A 20,806-nucleotide genomic window follows, 5' to 3' on the forward strand; every position below is an offset into this window, starting at 1 on the left:
CGTAGCAGGTGGCTGGTTAAGATACTGTGGCATTGAATGCAAAGGCGCAGTTAGGGAGACGTCCACTACAGTATGTTATTCGTGGCTTTGGCATTAAATTTTTACCAAGGACAAAATGTTAGCTCCACTTTTGTACAGTAAAAGGTTGAAACAATTTGCCTCAGAGCTAAGGATAAGCGTACCCATCCCGAGTCTTGTAGAGACCTAATTACTAAGGTCCATATATTAAAAAAAATTTTTCACATCAGCAAAATTGAGAGTTGACCCCAAATATTTCACTCAGGTATTTTACTCAACTGCCATTGATGCTAGCTATAAATACGCAACCAATTCATGTAAGGTAATTTAAGTAGTTACGAAATTATTTATTTTGCCTTAGCGAGGTTACCCCCGTATTTTTTAAATGCCCCTTAAACGTCGACAACCGGATTTTTTTTTTTTAATTTATGGACACGGCAGTAGACATCGACGGAGAGGTGTAGCGGTAAAACGAACAACTTCAATATTAAAGAATTCCACCGCCACACTTCCCTGAGCGCTTTGTTCTTCAGAGTTGCCAACTTAGCGACTTTTGTAGCTACAGATCTAGAGCTTTTGTTTTTCTAGCGATGAGCCGATTTTATAATTTGTCGCAAATCTAGATATCCACAGAAATCTAAAGGACTTTCTGGATACTTTTTGATCGTCCATGAAAACTCGGTTTTCCTAATTTCGAGATTATAACATATAGCAACGGTTGCAGGGACAATACATTTGAACGGGCTGAACTCATAAAACAACTTTGTCAATCGCTACCTGACAAATATTCGTGTGTTGCAGTCTATTTCTTTTCTGAGTGCTGATGAATGCTTGAAGCCTATTAAATCAGATATACTTGGCTTGGCACACTTATTTACAGAAGATTCTGCATAACTCTTCCCAAGATTGATTTCCAGGAAAAACTGCATCAATACCTGACACAGAAACATCTAACACCTAAAATTGTGGTCAGAAGTGGCAAATTACAGAGATGCGGCTGCAGAAACCCTACTATGGATTCCGGCTGAAAACAAAATTGCTGCCTATCTTCTTCGCAGCATTCAAAATTGCGCAAACAAATGAAAACCTGGTCGACATTAAAGGCAATTTACAATAAAGTATATATAAAGAGAACACTCCTGGGTGCAGCAAGCGCGCAGAACTTCCTAGTGATATTTTAAGCAAAAAGATAGGACTGTGGAGGCATACAGTTACAAGAGGAACCTTGAACCTAACTTCACATGCTTCCAGAAGCTTCCCACAGTTGTTCACACTGCCGACGACTACGAAGAGGACTGGGATGCATCAGCCATTAGAATAATAGGTAAGTGCACATTAAACTCTTAAAAAAAATAATATTTTTTATTTTTATAATGCATTTATTTATACTCCGTCCATTGTAGTCGGTATTATAGAAACATAATTTGCATCAAATTACTAAAGGAAATATAGCTAGCGACTACGGAAGATTTAGCGACATTTAATGCTTTTAGCACCAGCCTAGCGACATTTGAAAATCCTGGAGTTGGCAACCCTGCTGTTCTTCTGATTCATTTTGAAGGCGGCGGGTAAACTCTTCCAAAGCGTGGGTCAGCATCAAACGGATCATATAAATTCTAGCATATATACACATTCCCGCGTTCCAGAGGAGGCAAAACACACAAAGTAATCATGATTTGCCAGCTTATTAACACCGCTTACTTACTTTAATTTTTTCCACATTTTCCACACACAAAAAATAAGAACTTCTAGTCACGGACCTAAACTGACCAGAAGGATAACGATATATTTCATGATCTAGAGCGAATTTTAAGATTAGACCAGTAAACCCTGGTATATCATAAGGATGTCAGTCAAGTTTTAAGCATACGTATCAAGCGCAATTTCTGTCCCCGAATAACCGCCACACCTCATTCCTCACTTACTCGGAAAGCTTCCCCGTCACCAGTAGTAACCTTTGTTCATCATCTACATTCTTCCCTTTGCTAAGAATGCTGAGGTGGTGTTATACTTGTTGTCGTGGCTCTGTAGCACCCGTGGAGCTGGTGGGTGTCTCGGCCGCTGGTGGGGGATCAACAGACTTTCTGCTACTCTGGTGCTTCAACACCACCGGCGGACGGCAAGACGGTCGTCATCACCGGCACAAAGGTAAACATTTAGAAAGTACTCAATTTGCTGTCAGTGGCGATTAATAATACGTAAGTGATGGCTATTTATCTTTTTTTCGATACGGTAAAGGCTATAAAAAATCTAACTATCTCGGTTGTACTTCCGAGCGGGGAGAAACAAGTTTGTACTGTATATGGTTTTATACCCAATCATTAATCCCACGCAGCACAATATCGCGGTATAAGTTAAAAACTAAAAACACAATGCAATAAAATGAAAATAAACAAATCAGATTTCGCAAAGGATTGTATTCCACAAAACTAAAATAATACCTTACCTGCAGCCCTTCAGTGCAATATCACCCATAATTTCTAGCGGCATCGGATCAAACTGCAGGGACCTGGCCCGTCGTGCCACTCGTTAATTTTTGCCTGCAGGAATATCATCATCAGAGGCAACATCGCCAGAGGTGAGAAAAGAGGCCAGCCCAAGATCGCGTAAAGTTAAGTAATTACAGCGGCAAATTAATTTTGAGATGGGCAAGATCCTAGGATACATAGTATCTATCATGACGTCAGCTAATGGGAGCAATTTTAATTTATTCCTTTAGTAAATGTGAATACTCTGGTGATTGGAGAAAATCCAGGCACTTTATCCTGTTCTCCACTAACCAATGATATCTGTTCTGTTACAGGAACATCAAAAGATGTTCTGAGCTACTTTATATGTCGTATATGGGATCGAAACTATATTTTTATCAAAATTGGGTATGTTTTATTTAAGTAGCTTATGTGTTTATTACCTTTTCGTACTTGCAGATGACATTCTTAGTGGTGGAGAGGGAGAGTGAGGTTGAGCTTGATAAGCTTCCTAGGCGCTCCGTCAGGAAGTTTCGGCAAGAGGCGGCCGGACGTAAGGTAGCCAGTACCACCACAGCACCATAGCAGTGTTGTCTTATTAAACGTAACTATATATGAATGTCGACAGCAGACCATAAACTGAGGTTAAATTGCTGCTTATTTTTTTGCGAAAAGTGGAGCAGCGTTAGCGGTTGTGAACTTACTTGCTGGTATTGTTGTGCAGGTGGATGTGCTAATCAACAAACGTTGCCGTGGCAGACCTTCCTCAGCAACTGACGGACGAGGGCTGAATTGACCGTCGCGACCAACCACCTAGACACTTCCTCCCACACTTGTTCTTCGTGAGTACCATCTAGTGACAGCAAGTTAAAAATTTTACCAGATAAAATGAACTTTACAATAACGTCAGGGATCAACACATGCTTGTAACTCATAATCCATCCTTGGGGCCTTATACTTGAAACACCTGTGGCCATCATTTTGTTCCACCACAGCCATTTTTAAAGGTCACCCAGCGTGTGTGTGTGTATATATATATATATATATATATCGGCGCAGATCCACAATGAAACGTGATAAGATAAATCTTGATAAAATTCACACGAAAAGGAAACAATGGAGCTACCTTAGCTTTCTTCTTTATTCAAGACATCTTCAGAGCCAACTGGATTAACACATGGACAGAGAGAGGCTTAAATATACAGGGTGACTTATTAAACATGAGGTCAGGTCATACATTACATCCACTAATCCCCCACACCAATACGGCTTAAGAGAAGGTGACGTGACTAGTCAGGTTCAGGTAAAAAATAGGACCCACTAAATAACGGTCATATATCTAGATCAAAGGTTTTCAAAGCATTTTTAACCTGGCCACGACAAATAAATTTATGTAACATATTATCAGTTTTGAACTGACCATCACTAAGGTTTATTGATTTTAATTCTTAATCAAACTAAATAAATCCGTGAAAGCCTTCTGTGACACAAGATGATTTAAATACTTCTAAGCTTTTTTCCCAAGCAATGGGATGGATGGTTATTCCTAACATGAACGAACAAGGCACTGCTTTCAGATGCTGTCTCATATTGTACTTATGTTGTTTGATTCTGAGCTGCAAGTGTTTTTCCTGTCTGTCCTACATAATTTACATTAAGATTGCTACATGGAATACACAATACATACCTATTTACATCTCAAACCTGCCATTATTCCTTATTAACATATTATAATGGTTGACATACTTGAAACACACACATCTTGAAGATGTCTGAAGTGCCTGCTGTTTTTCCCGTGTGATTTTATCAAGATTTATCTTATCCACGTTTTCATTGTGGATTTACATGAAATATATATATATATATATATATATATATATATATATATATATATATATATATATATATATATATATATTTCTAAGAAAAGAAAAGAAAACAAAAGTTTAATACTTCATGTAATTCCCATCTTCAGGGTGAATACCTAGATCACGCGCACCTACAGTGATTTACTTGCATATATATATATATATATATATATATATATATATAGTATATTCACTATTTGGGTAAACCGATACTGAAGCTGGACTGTATTACAAGTACTTTCACAAATCATAGCTGCTGCATAACTTATGCTCTGTTCCTGGCCACTTTTGACCCAACATTCGAGCAACACTTTCAGGAGTAACCACTGATATTGAGTATACAAAGTTTGTCAATGTCGGAGTGATAAAAGTTTCTGGTCACCAGCTGGGTTGAAGGCAGCCAGTGGACGTGTGGTGACTATCACTTCCTTTGGTCACAAGTGGGTCAAAGAGGTCAAGGACCTGGACTTGGACGGCGACCTTAAATTCCAGATCAGTCGACCACTCCGCACGCTAGAGATCTACGCTGCCACCAAGTTAATGAACGCCAACTTCACCATGGAACTCCATAGAAAACTCGAGGGAACAGGTTAGCCAACTGTGGGATTAATCAACTTACGGTACATTTTAGTTTGAATTTTCTATGTTGTTTATACTATATATCGTTTTTTTTAACTTGTTGGAAAGTACTATTAGAGGAATTAAATTTGACTATAAAGCTGAAAACAATAAAAAACTTCCACAACAGTAACCAATTACCAATATATAGAAATAGCAATAACTATATCACCGATTCAAACACAGTACTCCAAAGTTTCTTGGTAACGTTGGTGTCTTTCAGGAGTGACTACCAACTGTGTACACCCAGGCATCGTCAACACGGACATTTTCAATTGTATGACATCTAGAGTCTGGTACGGTTTCTTCGTGAAACTTTTCGTTCGAGCTTATGCTAAGGTAAAAATCTTTTCACCATGACTAGCACCCATAAAATCTGCATATGCATATATAACACATATATATACATATATATACATATATATATATATATATACATATATATATACATATATATATATACATATATATATATACATAGTATGTATATAGTGTTTTTAATATTTGTGGTTTATTGTTTATCATTATTTTATTTGGTAATATATTTGTAAGAAACAAAAAAAAATTGTTTTGGTTTCTGACAAGAGGAACGCTACCAACATTTCAATTGACGGCACTTAATCTAAGGTATATACAGTAATATATATATATATATATATATATATATATATATATATATATATATATATATATATATATATATATGCTAAATCACTGTAGTTGCGTGATCTTAACTGATAGGCGGATAGATAAAACACGTGCTTTCTTTCTCAGGTTATCACACATATATATATATATATATATATATATATATATATATATATATATATATATATCTTGATAAATCACATGTGTGTGTTAAATGGATTTTGGGAATTTTGATTCAATCTAGGAATTCTTCCTCTGAACTTGTGGGAACACTGCCAAGAGGTTGAATGGATGGAGGCGGCACCCGCTCAAGAAGTGATAGTGACCATGCCTTACCAATATGGCGGACCTTTTCAGCGACTTTATCCCTTGGTTGATCCCTCTATAATGTGCATAATAACTAACAATAGTATATATCGCAGTCATCTGTAAACCAACATTTGTTTGTAGTAGCAGCGGCAACTGTGGCCTGGCTTCAAGCACCTGTTAATACACAGCGAACACCACCTCTATTCATTCAACTTCCTTGGTACCAGCCGATTACAAATTTTGAAATTCTAAACATTATGAACAAATAAGGAAAGCTACAGAAAAAAAAGATACAGTATATTGATAAAGAACGCAAGCTATGCAAATTCAAAGAACACCTTCTGTAGCTCTGTAGACATCAAAGCATTATGGTTTTCCATCATACTGTACAGTAGTACATCATTAACTTTGAACCACCCGCTTTGAAAAAATTAGGACGGTACACCAGCCATTATGATATACTTTAAGGTCTATACTCCCTCCTTCTAACATTCACTCCTAATACTGCATCTTCCTCTGCTTGTAATAGAGCAGCGTGGAGGCGCTCAGACGAGTATTCCCTGGCAGCGTCTGAAGAGGTACAGGAGTCTCTGGAAGTACGCAGACTGTAAGGTGGGTCACCTCACTGATAGGCATTAAGTGATTTCTTTAAGCTTTTAGCCTGTGGGGATGGACCTCATTGATCAAGGGTCCAGGTCCTGCTTGCAGCTCTACAAGAGTGGTTTGTATATCAATTAACCCTAACTGGAGATTGTGTATATTATGTATGTGCTCCATTTATATACATTATTTTATTCATCCTAGCATAGCAGCGTAGTGTGAATGTATTTACCATGTCCCACACGCTTAATTAATGCATTGGCGATATGGAAGCTGCTAATGTCACTGCCACATGTCGCCTAGGAAAACGAGTTGACCCCCAGACATGTAGGAGAGCCGACTCGCTTGTGTATTTTGTTTATCCAGTAAATAGAACCTATGAAAACTCTACAGGTGTTTGTAGGCCTGCCCGCAGATAGAACTTGATACCCAGAACACATGCAGGGATTACTATCTAAGAGGTTGTCCAAAACCATTATCTTCGTAAGATTAGGTTAACCTAGAACACGTTTCATATTTGTCTATATTGCATGGTCAAGTTAACTGAAGCTGGTCTAGTGGGCAAGCAGCAGACTCAATTAGGTTGGGGTTTGAAACAATGCTTTTTTTTTCTAAAGTAAGGTTGGGTGAGATAGGTTTACTGGGAAGCACATAATGGGGTTTGTGAGGATCAATATTTGGTGCACACTTGCTATGTATGTTGTCAATATACACATCTCTACCCCCACAGGAGGCAAGTGTTCCTCATGAGATGAAGGCCTCGCTAAGAAGTTGTGGTAGCGAGAGACTTGTTCAACTAGAAACCATGAGCAGATGCTGTAATCAAGTTTTCTTAGTCACCCCCAAATGACAATCATCTTCATCTGATTGCCAGCAGCTATGTATATGCCACTGCCAACAAAACCTTGATGACCCAACTGCAAATCTGTGAGCCTGGAGATAACCTGCACACCACACAGGGACTATTTATCATACTCTACAGGATTAACAAGACTGCCACCACTGTATACTGTACAAGATGCAAGGACTTAAACAACTATCTACATTCCAAAACACCATCTACTTTGATATGCAACTTGTCATTTTATAGTAGCCCATACTCTGAATTAAAACCTTTAGCAATGTATAGTTTTCCTATAACTTTCACTTTTCCTATTTTGTACTTTAGAACACAGATACAGTACTTTTTTTTCAGCCATTTTTTAAAAATCCTTGAAATAGTAGTCACATGCAAATAATTGTCTGCAGATCAAATCAGATACTGTATAAAAATTCACTTAGAACCTCAACCATGTGTTTTTATAGTTACTACTCTTCAGCGTGTAACATTTAGTATACAGTACACCAGTATTTTTGCATATTAATAGCCTACAGTTTGGTCAGCTCTGATCTTGAATTGTTGGTACAGTACTGTACTTCATCTTTGATGTGTGGAGTGAACATCCTGTATGTGTAAAGATTACAATTACAGGTCAAGTTTTGTCTTAGTACAACTTTGAGAACTTGCAAATCAAAGAAATTTAGAATGTTAGTAGTATTCTAAGAACTTAGCCTTAACCAGTTCTATTCCCCCACATACAGGGACTGGAGATGCTATAAACCACCAAGTATCCAAGATCCTAGTTTTTGCTTGCATGTTTCCTGCTTACACCCATCATTGGGATTACAATTTATGTAGCCATTGAATACCGAACCAAAATTTTTGAGCCTGTATTGCTGCACATCAGACTTGAAACATATTGCTCAGAAAATTAACTTTTAATCTGATCCATTTTAATATCTAATCAGACTACATGAGTAAAGAAACCACCAAACCCCTTCACAGTTTTATTAAAACTTTAAAGACGATGGTAGCCATAAATCACCGTGTTGTGGGTATATCTGCAAAGAAAAGAAAAACTTGTTGGAGAACTTTTAAACAAACTTATCTATACACTAAGTACTAACTACATTTAAAGTATTACCAACAATGATGTATAATTTTTACAGTGAAAATAGATGTCACAAACATGAAGAAAGTGTTATAAGTGACAGTTAAGCGTTGAAACCTCCATCTAATGGACTATATGGAGAGTTAAGCCAGTTTATATGGAGTCTGTACTATGCATGAAAGGAATCAACAATAACAAACCTTGGGGTTAAAGGAAGAGTCTCTTTGACCTCGCACGCATCTTCCTTAACTTTCCTTAAGCCTCTTCGCTTGCTCCTTCCTCCACTGCAAAACAAAATTCATAATTAATCATCTAAAACAATCACATGAGTCATGTTGAATTAAATATTTATCATACAATGCCAGACAATGAACCACAGGACCTCTGGTGTACCCATAGACACATGCTCCGAGAAACAAGGACAGCGAGACCCTGACTTGGAATGTGGTCCAGTTTGGTCCCAACTATTGATTTTCAAGAATGCACCCAACAAGGAGGAGTTAATTCCAAGGAGTCGAATAGACGGATCAAGAAAACAGAATTTGAACTCGAGATTTGGAGATGGGTGCTGGTGCTCGACCTCAAGAGGTAGAACCGGTTTCAGCTAAAAGATAGTGTTACACACAACCTGAACCTCTATCGCATGAGCCAACAAAGATACAACCTTCCTGGAGAGAGAAGTCATCAGACGAGGTCAGGACGGTTCATCTTGTCTCTGATATATCAATCAGTTAATGCAGTATTTGACCTGTTGCTCTGTCACCAGTGTAGACATTTCTGGGGTTTTCCTTATCTACAGTAAGAACACCACAAGAATGATTCCAAGGTTCTAGTTAACCTGCACCATGTTCCCAGAGCATTACTCATTGTGTGTTTGATTTGTACTTTACATTTTAATATTTATTTATACTGTACCCATTCACATTCCATTTTTTTACTTCCGTAATACTCTGCAATTACTCAATACCATATTTCCCAGCCTATAAGATACCGTTTCCCCTAAAATTACCATTAAAATCAGCCTGCATCTGATAAGATGAAGGTCAAGTTTAAGGTAAAGTTCTTGAACACAAAACCCAGATGTCAAATATTTCCCAGATGATCAAGAAATATAATGCTTATACTGTACTGCATGATAAGGAGAAACAAAATAGCCTACAGCACCTCTTGTTTTTAGCATAGCCAACACCACCTACAGGCAGGAAACAAACTTCCATAAAAGTACCAACACAATATTGCCTTTACAACGAAGTCTCTGTATTAATGCCCTGAAAAATTTCCGTGTTTATTCAGTTACTATTATTTCTATTATTCTATGTTCATATAAAATATTTTGTTCACCTCATCTTGTATATTGTGGTAGGGTTCTTGTAGCATGGCAAAGTAGCTGACCCAGGCAAGCATCATAACCATATGTACAGTACAGCATATCTTTAGATTAGTAAACCCCTCGAGTAATCAACAATGTAAGTCGGGCCAAATGTTAGCTTCTCCAAACTGAAACCGTATTGACCCCAAATGAGATTAAGCCTAACACCCCAACATATGAGTCAGGGTTAAAGTCAACATTCCTACCCCAATCTACTATCATATTCAGGACGTCTAATTATAAGAATTTTCTTCCATTACATTACCATGACATATAATAATTAAATGCTTAGTACAAAAAATCTTTCTCTATTTTCTTCCATTAATCTTCCACTTATTGCCTACCTCACCCCATGAGTCCACATGTCCCTTCACAAATCATTGCAAAGTGGGCACGCTTTTATGTTAGCAATGTAAACAACTGCTGAAATAGTTGCGCCGTAACAGCAACAAATTCCTCAAAGTTGCGCAGGTGCAACGCAACTTTAAAATGTAACAAATACTAAAATAAAAAACTTGCCTATGTACAAGTAAAAATATAATTGATACAAAAGTGTTAATATCAATATTATTACAAAAAAGAAAAAAAACTAAAGTTAACTACAGAAGATCACGTTTCCTTCATGAACACCAGCATCTCAAAGTTTGGGTCACCAAAATCAGTGATATGCTGCCCGACCCGTGTCATGTGCATGCGAATTATTCCGTCAGAAAAGCGCTATTTCCGTAATCGCAGCTCTAGGGATGCCCGTTTGCTTATGCTGTCGTATTCAATTTTCAATTATTAAAAAATTTTTGCGTGTTACACTTGAAAATGCTTGTAAAAGTGGCGCCCGCAACTCTCTGAAAAACATGTGGTGCAACTGCCCACCTTTGGGTATTGGTCAGTGGGGTTAAGACCGAGAAAAGCAAAGAGGAATAATGAACTGAGGTAGCAATGGAGGCAAAGTCAATCCCCAAGGATTCTATCAAATGTATAAAAAAACAAAGAAAGATTGGACAACACAGTCAGATACCGCCGAGGTAACAACGACGGAGAAATGAGCAATAATCTGAATAAATATTTTTCCAGTTTTCACCACCGAAAATTTGAAGAGAATTAAGCGTGATAGTAGTGACTAGTAACTATGTTAGTAAGCAAATAGACAAACTAAAGCCTAATAAGTCACAGGGTCCTATGATATATTTACCAGAGTATTAAAGAATGTAAGGAAGAGCTAAATATGCACCAAGCAAAGTTGTTTAACATGTCCTAAAAATGTGTAGTGCCAGAATCCAGAATGAAGAAGAAATTAAAGAATATCACTATCAGAAAAGAGGATGTTCTTAAGAGGATAAATAATAAAAGACAATCCCAGGGCTGGATGACATCTTCTCGAGTCTTGAAAGAGTTTGAGAACAGATTAGGGGACACCTCGTGAATTTGTTTACAAAATCATTAGATACGGGAGTTGTGCCAGAGATGTGTTCAACAGGCAACGTAATACGTATCCATATTCAAGGAACGGCATCAGTGTCAAATTACCGGCGATCAGTCAGTTTGACGTCAGTAATTTCTTGAATCGATTATAGCAAATTGCATCCGATTGCATTTACAGTAAACAAATTAATCTCGACTCTCAACATGGGTTTACAAAGAAAACCTTTACTCTGTTGACTTTTTTAGGAAAGTCTTGAGGTAGTAAATAACGACGAAAAATACGATGTTATTTACTTAGACTTAGCAAAGCATTTGACAGATTACGCATCAGAGGCTTCTGAAAAAAATTAAGGCTCATGGTATCGAGAAAGTTTAAATTGGATAAAATCATGGGCTCACCGATAGAACGCAGAAGGTCAGCGTAGATGGTGTTAAATCTGAGTGGGGCCGTGTAACCAGTGGGGTTCCCCAGGGGTCAGTACTAGGCCTCTTGTTCATAATCTACATAAACCATCTAGATACTGGGATCAGCAGTGACATAAGCAAGTTTGGGATAACACCAAAATAGGGTGGCAGATTAATTAGGACAGGATGCAAATGCACTATAGGAGGATTTAAATAAACTGAAGGAGTGGTCAGAAAAATGGCAAATGAAATTCAACACCAGCAAGTGCAGCGTACTTAATATTGGAAGAACAAATACTGTCAATATATACAGCCTTAACATCAACCTGAGAAGTCGACTAGTGAAAGAGACTTAGGGGTACTTGTAAACCGGACCTATGGCCTAGAAAACAGTGCGTTAATGTTGAAATAAGGCAAACTGAGTATTAGATTATATATCTACAAGTGTAAGTAATAGAGTGCAGAGGTCTTATTGCAACTATATCTTGCGCTAGTCAGGCTGCACCTCGATTATCGGTTCAGTTCTGGTGCCCTTATTATAGAATGGATATCAATTCACTGGAGTCGGTGCAGCGATGAATGACAAAATGATTCCGGGACTTAAAAGCCTTCCATATCAAGATAGGTTAAAGAAACTAAACTTGCATTCCTAGAAAGGCCGAAAGTCGGGGAATATGATAGAAGTATTTAAGTGGGTGAAAGGAATCAATAAAGGGGATATAGATAAAGTTCTTATAAACATCCCAGCAGGATGGGACTCGTGTAACCGCCTGGGAAGATATTGGAGGCATAATGTGTTGTCTAATGGTAGACCCTGCTGCCATATGGCATCACGAAAATTGTGACCAAGTCCCAGGTTGCTCATCTGACTTTCTGCTTCATTTACACACTAATTGCAGGGTCTCAATTGTTTCTCTTACCATTGACCAACATACATATATCACTTCTCATTTTTATCTTTTTTTTTCATTTTTGTATTTATAGTTCTTTATTATTAATATTATTATTATTACAGTTACTGTATTATCATCATTATTTTATTTTGTTTTATCAAATTTTATTTACTATGAATTATTATGACTTTTTATTATTATTACATTTATCCCCCAATGTGGATCAGTGACCTGTGCGGGTGGCTAATTCGTAAAAAAGGTTGGATAAGTTTAGGTTTAGGAGAATGAAGCAACTGGTTCACAAATAGGGTGGTGGACAAGTGGAATGAGCTTAGCAACTTTGTAGTAAGTGCTGGAATGGAAATTTTTAAAAGGTCTAAATAGATTCATGAATGATAGAGTGGTATTAACTCTCGAAAGAGCTGCCATGCACAGGCCAACCAGCCTGACTTCGTATGTTCTTAATACCGATTTTCAAGAAGGAGATAGATCACTATCCTCTAACTACCGTCTAATCAGTCTGACATCAATTTAGGCAAATTACTGGAAGCAATCATTTCAAACTTTATTTGAAACCACCTGGAGAAGCACAAGTTGATCAATGATTCCCAACATGGGCGTCTGGCGGGCACTCATGTCTAACTAATCTATTAACATTCTTTTCATCTGTTTTGAATGGTGGATGGGGGCACAATTATGTAGTAGATCTCGATTTTAGCAAAGCTTTTGACAGAGTCCCCACAAAAGGCTAATAAGAAAAGTGGAGATATTCTAAAATGGATTAGGGCATGGTTACAGGACAGAAAACAGCAGTGAGCATTAACGGTACTAAATCCGATTGGAACGCGTCAGTAGTGGAGTTCCCCAAGGCTCGGTACTGGACCATTATTATTTATTATATATACATAAACGACAGATATCGGCAGACAGCAACTTAAGTAAATTTACTGATGACACTAAAATGGGCGTGGAATTAAATATGACGAGGACTCCGCAAAACTACAGGAAGACAAAAATTTTTTCGAATGGTCTGAAAAATGGCAGATGAAATATGTGGACAAATGTAAAGTACTCGGTATAGGAGATGTAAACAGAGGCAGATACCAGATGAACAACGATGTTATTAATCAGACTAGGAAGCGATTTCTGAAGTATAAAGTAGGAATCTTAGCCAAGTAAACACGTGTTTTGCTCGAAACAAGGCTAATAAAGTACTTGGGTTCATACAAAAGTGTTAGTTACAAGACTAAGCATCTTAAGACTATATCTTGCGCTTGTGAGACCTCACTTGGATTACGCAGTTCAATTCTGGTCACTGTATTACAGACTGGATATAGAATCCTTGGAAGGAATTCAGAGGGAATGACGGACTAATCCGGGCATTAGGAACCTTGAGTATAGAGACAGGTTAAAGCATCTTAATTTGCACTCTCGAGGCGTGAAGTGAGGCGACATGATAGGTGTATAAATGGAAGTCAGGGTTAAACAAATGGGACATTACAAAGGTACTCAAACTATCCAACCATGAGCGAACTCGTAACAATGGTTTTAAATTAGACAAATTTAGATTTCGGCGTGAAATAGGTAAACACTGGTTTGGAAACAGTAGTGGATGAATGGAACAAGTTACCAAATATCATCATTAACTCAAATATGCTGGATAGCTTTAAACTATAGGTTGGTGGATATATGAGCAATAGGGTTGGGTGTCAATGGGACTGCCAGTATAGCCAATAGGCCCTGCAGTTCCTCCATTCTTATGTTTAAGTATAAATAACTGGTAATACTTCATTAGAAATTGCATTTATTGGGAAAAAGGCACACTGCAGGTATAAAACCTGTAAAGGAACGGTGAATTTTTCTTTAGGCACGGTCTCTCTCTCGTTATTAATATGCATTTCAATGTTTAGACTAGTATTTCCGGCGAAATGAATATCATTCGTCCGAAATTCATCAAATATCATCGGAGACATATTTTAATATCCAAACAAAGACCAGTGCAAAATAAATTTACAAAACTATCGCCTTACTATTGTAGGAGAGTTTTAGTCTGAATTAACTACAGTATTGGTTAATCCAGGTGGAAACTCTTCCTCTTTCTACCTTCATCCACTGCACCCAAAGCAACAGGATGCAAGGGTGTCTTGTTAGAAGGCAAGCCACTTGACTGGGTCCGACTAATTACCAAATGTCGCCTAATAAATCACCTGGTCCGCTGAGATATTTGCCAGAGTATTAAAGGAATGTAAGGAAGAGCTTAGTATGCCCTTAAAAGTTGTTTAACATGTCCTAAAAACAGGTGTAGTACCAGAATCCTGGAGGATAGCAAATGTAATACCGATTTTCAAGAAGGATAGATCACTATCCTCTAACTACCTTCCAGTCTAACATCAATAGTAGGCAAATTACTGGTAAGCAATCATTTCAAACTATTCGAAATCACCTGGAGAAGACCGATTGATCAATGATTCCCAGCATGGCTTCACAAGCGGACGTTCTTGCCTAACTAATCTATTAACATTCTTTTCATCAGTTTTCGAATCGGTGGACGAGGGGCACAATTATGATGTGGTATATCTCGACTTTAGCAAAGCCTTCGACAGAGTCCCCACGAAAGACTAATTAGAAAGGCAGAAGCACATGGCATCAAAGGGACATCCTTAAATGGATTAGGGAATGGTTACAGGACAGGAAACAGCGAGTGAGCATTAACGGCACCAAGTCCCATTGGAGCAACGCCACAAGTGGAGTTCCCCAAGGCTCAGTACTTGGACCATTATTTATTATATATACGACATAGATATCGCATAGACAGCAACATAAGTAAATTTGCTGGATGACACTAAAATAGGACGTTATTAAATCTGACAAGGACTCGGCAAAACTACAGGAAGATCTAAAAATTTCAAATGGTCTGAAAATGGCAGATGAAATTCAACGTACAAATGTAAAGTACTGTATAGAGATGTAAACAGAGAAACCAGATACCAGATGAACAACGATGCCATACAGAAATCCGACTGTAGAGAGATTTAGGAGTAATAAGTAGAACCTTGCCAAGTAAACAATGTGTTTTTGCTCGTAACAAGGCTAATAAAGTACTTGGGTTCATGCAAAGGAGTGTTAGTTACAAGACTAGAGTCATCCTAAAACTGTATCTTGCTCTTGTGAGACCACACCTGAGAGTTCAGTTCTGTCACCAGATACAGAATGGATATAGAATCCTTGAAAGAATTCAGAGAATAACAAGACTAATCCCGGCATTAGGAACCTTGAGTTAAAGACAGGTTAAAGCATCTTAATTTGCACTTCTAGAGACGAGAGCGAGGAGACCTGATAGGTGTATAAGTGGAAGGCAGGGCTAAACAAAGGGACATTACAAAGGTACTCAAACTATCCAACCAGGAGCGAACTCTCAGAATAATGGTTTTAAATTAGACAAATTTAGATTTCGGCATGAAATAGGTAAATACTGGTTTGGAAACAGTAGTGGATGAATGGAACAAGTTACCAAATATCATCATTAACTCGAATACGCTGGAATTGCTTCAAACCTAGGTTGATGCTCATATGAGCAATAGGGGTTGGGTGTAAACGGACTGCTCAGTATGGAATAATAGCTCGCTGAAGTTTCTCCATTCTCATGTTCTTATAAGAACATAAGAATGGAGGAACCATTGTTACGAGTTCACTCCTGGTTGGATAATTTGAGTACCTTTGTAATGTCCCCTTTGTTTAGCCCCTGCCTTCCACTTATACACCTCTATCAGGTCGCCCTCGCCCCACGCCTCAAGGTAGTGCAAATTAAGATGCTTTAACCTGTCTCTATACTCAAGGTTCCTAATGCCCATTAGTCTTGTCATTCTCCTCTGAATTCTTTCCAAGGATTCTATATCCATTCTGTAATACGGTGACCAGAACTGAACTGCGTAATCCAGGTGTGGTCTCACAAGAGCAAGATACAGGTTTAGGATGACTCAGTCTTGTAACTAACACTCCTTGTATGAACCCCAAGTACTTTATTAGCCTTGTTACGAGCAAAACACATTGTTTACTTGGCTTAAGGTTCCTACTTATCATTACTCCTAAATCTCTCGCAGTCGGATTTCTATGGCATCGTTCATCTGGTATCTGGTTTCTGTTTACATCTCCTATACTGAGTACTTTACATTTGTCGACATTGAATTTCATTCGTTATTTTCAATAATGGTCCTACATGAATAAATCCGTTACCAATCACTCTCGACTAGTATTTGGTGTCACAGTATGGAAACGTAATTTAATTTGAGTTAATAGATCGAGTGCATGTACCTAACCTAATCTAACCTAACACAACTCGGATTAAATTACGTTTACCAATTTTTTGACTTTATGACACCAAATAATCGAGAAGTGATTCACAGCCTGATTTACGCTTGTACGACCATCATTTGACTTCATTGCGGCTACATTTGGGTATTACTGCTCCCTCGGTACATGCATGCGATCTATTAACTCAGATTAAAGTAAGTTTTCCAATATTTTGACACCAAATACAAGTCGAGAAGTGATTAGCAGTCCGATATATTCATGTAGGACCATTATTTGACTTCATTGCGGCTACATTTGGGTAATTAGTCGGACCCCAGTACTTGGCTCTACACCGATGCTGCCTCGCTGGGGTTAACAGGCCTATTTCTTTGTTTATTTCACTATTTTTTTAACGATACAAACGTTAAGAGAAAATTGAACGGCTTAACGTATTAACAGTTTCTCTTGACTGTCCTGCCCACAAGCCTTGAGCACATGGTCCACTCGCCCCTAACATCATCAATAAACAAAAATATTAGTACGGACTAATGTAGTTACTGCTCGTTCATATTACTAAAGTTAAAGTAATTAATAACTGTCAATTGACGGAAAATAAAATAAATTCCATCAAGTGACACACCTATCACTGCACTTCACAAAATATAAGTACAGTATGTGCTGAACTAGGACTCATAACCCAGCGTGCACGACATGACACTCCAACAGTAAAGGTTTTATCTAAATAATACAATAATCTGGCTTACCTTCGCGCATTCTGCCGGAGTATTAACCTGGAAGAGGAACAGATTAAAGATTAGTTTAAATTCAACCAAGATATACGAATAATACGCCAGATGCAGACAGATAAATATTGAGCAGGGAGCAACACGTCCTCACCTCACAAGACAGACGCTGGGAAGACTCTACGCCTGCCCGGACGTGACGTCATAGCATTCAAAATATTAAGATTTTAAATAATTCTTTGGATGATTGTAAAGATCAGATTTTACTCAATATTTTTTTTAAATATTAGGAGTTCTATGTTTTGCCTATAACTGTTATATGTACAACAAAACATTCATGCGCATTTGGTTATCGATTATCTTGCCATGTTTTTATATATATGACTTATATCACTACATTAGTGGATATATCCCCGAATAAAAATTATTTAATCCTTCGATTTTTATATATCATGAAACCTATAGTTCAAAAAATAGTATGAATAAATTCATTAATTTATTATAAAATTGATGTTGACATTATTAGTATTGAGTATCGGGTAGTGTGGCCGGTGATGAGTGATGGTAAACATGTCAGACGCGGGAGGGCCCACCTATGCCAGCCTAACACAGGCCAACCCTACTATCATTAATGGGTTGGCTGATGGACCTTCAGACGGGTCACCAGGCGATGATGAACCACACGGACCACACGATGATGAACATGATGAACACGGTGGGGGTCCAAAGGCACGGCGGTCCAGACAATGCCAACACAAAATTTAGCAACAGTAATGCCAGCTCCCAGCCACCAACAGGCCGCTCCCGATGTTAAACCAGACACCATGGGGATGCTACTGTATCTGTGGATAGGAATACACTTATGGCAGTGCTACATTCCTGAAAAAATAATATGAAGGTAAGGTCTGTATTCATGTCCCGGCAGCAGAATGAGTTATCCCGGGTGGCTTTTGGTTAAACGACAACAATGAAACTTTCTTACCTCGAGAATCTTACAAAATTTATCGTTACTGTGGGTAGTTTCAACGGTAAGGTGTAGACAATAGCAGGTTAGGGTTATCTCGCACCCAAGATAAATCGTACCCAAACGAGTCGACTACGCACCAAGACAAAATCCCCGGGTCGGTTAAAATTTTCCTCGAGTTTTGAAAGAGTGTAAGGAACAGATTAGCGGACCCGCGTAAATATTTAAAAATAATTAGGCGAGCTGTGCCAGACTTGTGGAAACGAGCAAATGTAGTACCCATATTCAAAGGGACACAGAATCAGCGCCAAATTGGCCGATCAGTTTGACTTCGATGGGGAAATTTCTTGAATCAAATATAGCAAATAGCATCCGATCTCATTTAGAAAAAAAAATTAATCTATGACTCAACATGGATTTACAAAGGAAAAAATCTTATCTATCAAATCTGCTGACATTTTTAGGAATGTTTATGAGGTATTAGATAACGAAACGAAATACGATGTTATTCACTTATTTTAAAATGAAATGCAGTAGTAATAAGGATATAAAAGAACAAAAGTGAGAATATTACACATATACAGTATAATAAGTTATGGTATTAATACTCTGGATAGATTTGTTTAAAAAGTCACTAACACACGGAAACAAGACCATGAGTAACATAACGACTTGATTATATGGCCAATATTCACGCTCTTCTATACAGTGTATACAGTCTCTCTCGACTTACAATGGGGTCCAGTCCTGACGACCAGGTCATAAGTCAAAAGACGAAAAATATACATAGAAATTCTAAAGTGGGTGTCTTTTTCTTCTCAGCACCACAAAACTCTCACTTTTAAACTAGCCATTTTAAAGTGAATTACAAACGAAAATTTTGTCAATACACAAGCTTACTGACGTTGGGACTCAAAATACTTAATTTGACAAAATTATTTTGCATCGACTGAGGCTAGCTATATATATATATATATATATATATATATATATATATATATATATATATATATATATATATATATATATATATATATATATATATATATATATATATATATATCTTGATAAAATCACACGGAAAAATGGAAACAACGAATTACCTTAGCTTTTCGTCTTTATTCAAGACATCTTCATTGTGAGTTTATATGATATATATATATATATATATATATATATATATATATATATACACAGTATATATATATATATATATATATATATATATATATATATATATATATATATATATATATATATATATATATATATATATATATATATAATCAGCTACCTCACCAGTCGGACTCGAACCCTGACCTACTCGTGGGACTAGGAACGTTACCGACCATTCCACAAGAGCACTAAAAGTAGTTCTAGACTATGTTGTATTTCACACAAAGCCTGTTCATCGAGCTGATGGCATGTGAAACCTCCCATTTGGGAACTGCCCGGGCTTCTTATGTGGATGTCAGTAGCATTTTACGACTCCAGCTGCAGAAACACGAGGTACCATATATACAGTAGTGGTCCTCGGTTAACGGCAATCCTGTTCCAGCAGGTTGCTCGTTAACCGAAAAACTAGTTAACGAAACCATTGTTTCAATGGGTTTTTGAGTAGTGTTCCAGCTCACCGAAAATTGCCTAAATTCAACAAAAAATGCGAAAGTACACTTACTTTGAGGTGTGTATCGAAGGCTCCTGGATGATGATGATGATGATGGGAATTAGAATGGGGGTGGAGGAGAAGGAAGAAGAAGGCATTGGGGTGGAGAAGTCACCCCATGGCACCATTCACCTAAAATTTTAGTTCTCTTGGTGTATTTCAAATTATTTTCTTTAAATCAACACTGCACTGCATTATATATTGTCAATATGTAAAATATATTTCAAAATGACAATAATTTGCTTGGAACACACAGAAAAAAGCGTTTAGTTGAAGAGAGTCTCAAGCAAGATGTTACCTCCACTAAACAGAGACTAACGCCTGTCTGGTGTGTTAACAGGCTGGATGTAAGCCAGAAACTAGTTTCTTTACCTTCAATTATGTTCAATAATTGTTAGAATGACTAAAAAGTTAATAAACTTTTAAAATTGAATAGTATAAACTTCTTGATATTTACTAAAATAGTAAGGAATTTAAGCCAAACCAATTACTATGGCGGACTAATACTACAGCTGGTGGACCGCCAAATGCAAGCGAAACATGTTGAAGTCGGCTCGTAAAAACAGCAGTAGTCGGTGCTTTTTGAAGATTAGTAGG

At 37.5% G+C, this 20,806-nt stretch overlaps 1 long non-coding RNA gene across 1 annotated transcript; it reads left to right on the top strand.

The window, feature by feature from the left end:
* Nucleotides 1-4,625: 4,625 nt before the first annotated feature.
* Nucleotides 4,626-6,508, top strand: LOC121865622. The gene is made up of 3 exons (XR_006088782.1): nt 4,626-4,943; nt 5,196-5,311; nt 6,459-6,508. It is a non-coding gene; the product is annotated as an uncharacterized LOC121865622 (long non-coding RNA).
* Nucleotides 6,509-20,806: the final 14,298 nt, after the last annotated feature.

The sequence above is a fragment of the Homarus americanus genome, unplaced genomic scaffold (genome assembly GCF_018991925.1).
Source record: "Homarus americanus isolate GMGI-L3 unplaced genomic scaffold, GMGI_Hamer_2.0 scaffold6105, whole genome shotgun sequence".
NCBI lineage: Eukaryota > Metazoa > Arthropoda > Malacostraca > Decapoda > Nephropidae > Homarus > Homarus americanus.